The sequence below is a fragment of the Cyprinodon tularosa genome, unplaced genomic scaffold, assembly GCF_016077235.1.
Source record: "Cyprinodon tularosa strain WSP-4 unplaced genomic scaffold, ASM1607723v1 ctg629, whole genome shotgun sequence".
Taxonomy (NCBI): Eukaryota; Metazoa; Chordata; class Actinopteri; order Cyprinodontiformes; family Cyprinodontidae; genus Cyprinodon; species Cyprinodon tularosa.
This window is the reverse complement of record NW_024039373.1, coordinates 287,252-291,934: the sequence shown is the minus strand read 5'-3', so window position 1 is coordinate 291,934 and position 4,683 is coordinate 287,252. Positions and strand designations below refer to the sequence as shown.

At 39.8% G+C, this 4,683-nt stretch overlaps 1 long non-coding RNA gene across 1 annotated transcript; it reads left to right on the top strand.

The window, feature by feature from the left end:
* Positions 1-3,135: 3,135 nt before the first annotated feature.
* LOC119798507 lies at positions 3,136-3,426 on the top strand. The gene is made up of 2 exons (XR_005282724.1): positions 3,136-3,265; positions 3,338-3,426. It is a non-coding gene; the product is annotated as an uncharacterized LOC119798507 (long non-coding RNA).
* The last annotated feature ends 1,257 nt before the right edge of the window (positions 3,427-4,683 follow it).

The following is a 4,683-nucleotide window of genomic DNA, read 5'->3' as shown; positions in this document are numbered from 1 at the left end:
GTAGAGCTGGGTGATGTGGCCTTAAAATCTTATCACAATATTTCATAGTTTTGTCTTGACAGTAAAAAAAAAAAATCTTCAATAATTCTTTGAATTCGTTCTTAGAAAAGAGCATTGCTATGACTGCATGTCACAGCAATCTCAAACGCGAGTTTGAAAAAGTATACAAGTTTAACATGATGAGGCTGTGATTTATATCACTAAACATGCCGTAGTAACCACATTTAATCATCTTCTTTAAATTGGAAAAAATTTAAAAGAAGAAAAATACAATCCACCCATTTTATTTTTTTATCATCACTAATTATAATGTATTAAATCTAAATTGTTGTAATGACCCACTGAATCTGACATGATCAGAAGCACAGAAAACCTCTGGATCAGATCTCTTGATCTTATCATGGATGTGGTCTGTTTTTAATGTTTAAACATTTCTTAGAGCTCTTCCTCTGTCTTTTCTGCTGAATAATCAGTAGCTGCTGGGTGATGTGTACTGAAACTGCACTAGGGGAGCCTCTTCACACTCAACACTTTGGAGAAAATAATCCAACGAAAACTGCCAAGTGTCCTGATCACAGCATCAGACATTTGGACAGGCTGAAAAACAACCCAATAGAAGCAAAGGTCTAAAATTTCCTCAAGGACGAAAGAATGCTGAAAGTCCCTTAGTGTGGCTTGATGCATTCTGCTTGGACAGAAAACTTTTAACCAATTTGAATGATAAACTGAACTTGACTGCATCGTTCAGTAGCAAGAACCAGTAAGGAAAATTTGGTAAAGCTTGTTTCTGTATGACTGGAATAAACTTTCATTTTATTGTAAAGTGGTGCAGTTGACATTTACTGTGTATTTTGTTCTTAGTTTTTCAGGATGTGGTTTAAATCTAGTTAATCATGGGGAGGTGATAAATTAATCACAATTAATCTTTAAAATGATTTATATATGTTTTGGATATTTTTAAAATTAGACGACTTAAGTTAACATTTAACGAGTTTCTGAAAATCTATTTAATTCAGAAAACAAAAATTAGAGCTAATCAATATTTTGCAATAAAATGTCTAAGTTGTGCTACTCAGTAACTCTTGCTTCTTGCACTGTTTAGTAATGACTTAATGAAGCAAAAGTAACTTCTTAGTAATTTTGTTAGTATTTTTAAGGAAAACATAAGAAAGCATCCCGTTTTTTGCATGAAAATCCGAAGTCAAGCCATGAATCCTAAACACTCCTAAGCAATATAATTAAACTATTACTGGCATGTAAATGTATAAAGGAAATAAGGGACAATGTTTTTTTTTCCAAGTCTTTTTTAATAAAACACATTTAAGTCATGCTACACCAGAACTGTTGTTGTTCTTGCATCATTTTATGTGTAATACCAAAAGGGAGGGAATTGCAGTAATATGCAGGAAGTGACCAAGCTATGGACAAGGACATCAGTGGAGAGACTGCAGAGGAAAAGGAAAGGGTGCTGTTGAGGATGACAACCGAACTCTTAACCTACTATACAGTGAGGGAAAAATGGAAACATTATCAGTGGTCAGGGGAAAGTTATGTGATTTGTCTATTGTAGATTTTGTAGATTTTATCAGAATTTAATTTGAGAAAATTTGAAGTAAACCAGGATTTTGTATTAAGGAGACAGTCAGTAAGGGAGGAAGGTGAGAGTATGGAGTTGGGTTTTGCTGAGAGATTGAGCTGGGTGTCATCAGCATAGCAATTGAAATTAATATGATACTTTCAGGAAATAAGGCAATGGCCTTAGAGGATGTAGATGATAAACAAGACGGGCTCTAGGACAGAACCTCCAGGGGTACTAGGTTGAAATTTTTCATAGAGATTATTGCCGTAAAGATGAATTTGGAGTTGAGCAGCTACTGCTTTTTCAATCATTTTGGAGGTGGATGGGAGATTAGAAATTGGTCAAAAGTTATCGAGGTTGGTGGGATCTAAACCAGGTTTCTTTAGTATTGGAGTTACAGCTGCTGTCTGGAAGGAACAATGCAAGTTATAAGAGAAGAATGAATGAAGTCTGTCATAATTGGAGACAGTGAGGGGTGAACAGATTTTGCAAGAATGGTGGGAAGCAGGTCCAGTTGGCAGGTTGAATATTTTTTTAGGATTTCATTGAATGAATGGAGGATGAACGCTGAGAATAACTGAGTAGGTGTAAGTGGAATAGGGGCAGAGGAAGATCAGGAAGAAGTCAATAACAGCTGTAGATGGATTTGTTCAATTTTTGAAAGAAGAAATGTAACCGAGAGGAAGTGAATCCTTAGGTTTTTTTACATTTTGTCAGTAGGGAGAAGTAGGAAGATGTTTTAGAGTTTCCCTCGTTTGCACTGATTAAACCAGAATAATGTGTGGATTTTAATATAGTCTTGTGATTTGAATACATTTCTTTAATGGACATAGACCAAGCTGCATCAGTTCAAGCATGGCTCAAAGTTGTTGTTTTTTATTCTAAAAAATGATAGGTCTTTTTGGAATAGCAGTAATAAAGATATGCTTGAGAAAAGGCAGGCCATTGTATTACATTTGTTCTACAGCATGTCAACCACAAATGCAGAAAATTTCAGATCTCTAGCGACAAGAGCTGTGGGGCTTAAGATATTGAAACTGCTGCTTTTCAAGCTAATATAAGCCCCAGTTTTATTTTTTTTTATTTTCATTTTTATTTTACTTAGGCGTAATAAAACAAAATCAGTGTCCAAAAAAAAAAGGCCTGTTATCACTCAGCTTGGAGCTGCATGCATTGATCCTGTTGGGATCTGGAGATTCTCCACCTTCTCCAGCAGAGTGCGCTGTGGATCTCCTGGGCTGGATCCCTCCAGCACAGCTGACGTTCATCAGCCCATCAGGAGACCTGCCTATATAATCAGCAGCCAGACCTTCCTTCAACGCCGCAGTGTTGACCAAGTTTGGTTAGCGAACCTGAGCCTCTGTAACTACTAGAATCTTTGTCTCTAAGGAGAAACCCTATTCTAACCAGTCTCTGTCTTCTCGCTCACAGGAAACTTGTCTCTTGTCTGAAGCTCTGGATGAGCTTAGCCTGTTACCCGCCTGCCTGCCCTAGAGAGCCAAACCTGAAGATCTCACTCTGGAATCCACCTGCTGCTCTTAGGGAAAGAGCTAATCACTCCAACCAAGGACTGTCACCCGAAAGTCAGAAGCTAGACGCTGCTGCTGCTGAGCACTCTGCTGAACCAACAGTCTCTGGACCCAACCGATTCCCCCTCTCAGAAAGGAAAGCCTGGACCTCTTCAAGGTATTCTCAGAAACATCTGAAAAGCAACGATTCATCTGTTAACCTGGCTAATCAAACTATCCGTCTCTGCAGACGCCTGAGAATCCCGCCCGGACCAGTTTACCTGAATCCAGTTCATGTTATCTTTGTGCAACCTTTAATAAACTCTGTTGAACTTTTTATCAGTCTCCAAGTGGTGTTCTGCATGTGGGTTTGATTCCTAAACCAACCATGACAGAACACTGCGGCCAAACACAAAGCCCAGCAGATCACCTCCGGAGGAGGCTTGAGGAGCAGGATGCCCAAATCCTTGGACAAGTGCACACCCTCCGTGAGTTACACAATAAACTTGAATATCAGAACCAAGACTTGCAGAACTATGCTGGCTACATGGGAAATGCTAATGCTACGCCTGCAGTCCGTCCTGTTCCGGAACCACTTCCGCCACTAAGGTCACCGTCCGTGACGTCATTTCCTGAGTTCCGTCCGAGTCCTCCTGAAAGATTTTCAGGTAATCAAAAGGAGTGTAAAGGATTTTTGTTTCAGTGTCGTTTGCTTTTTGAGCACTCCCCTGGCAGTTTTCCAAATGATAGGAAAACGATTTCCTTCATTCTCTCTCAACTTACTGGACGAGCCCTTGAATGGGCGGAGGCAAGGTTCTCTTCTGAGTCCAGCTTTTCATGTACTTTTTCTGAATTCATATCTGAGTTTTCTCAAGTTTTCAACCATGACTCAGATAAAACTATTGATTCCCGAGCCCTGCTAAATTTAAAACTGGGAGATTCCACAGTAGCTGAGTTCTCCATTGACTTCCGGGTTAAAGCCGCAGCCTCAGGATGGAACGAGTGTGCACTTAAGAGTGCTTACTTTAAGGCTTTGAATGACAACATTAAAGATGAACTCGCCACAATAGACGAACCTGCTAGTTTGGAGGATTTAATCCATTTGACCATCAGGTTGGATAATTGACTTCGGACTAGAAATCACTCAAGGCAAAGAAACCTGAATTTTTCTGTTTCATATCCTGCATTTAATAATGCTTCTGTTTTTTCTGGTTCCGCAGAACCCAGTACCAAGCCAAGGTCTAAGAATCAGACTCTCCCAGCGCCTGTCCAAATCTCTCATTTTTCTTCTTCAGAAGGAACGGAGGTCGAACCAATGCAAGTTGGACACACTAGGCTATTCCCTGAAGAGAGGCAACGGAGATTTAAGGCTAAACTGTGTCTGTATTGTGGTGAGACTGGCCATTTTATTGCTTCATGCCCGGCTAAATCAAAAGCCAGGGCCCGTCAGAGGATGTGAGGAGTCTGACGGGCCACCTAAAATCTGAGAAAACTCCTCATTTGTTGTTGCCTGCAACTCTGTTCTTTTCTAACCAGAATCTCACTTTATCCGCATTCATCGACTCTGGCTGTGAAAGAAACCTGATTGATTCAGAT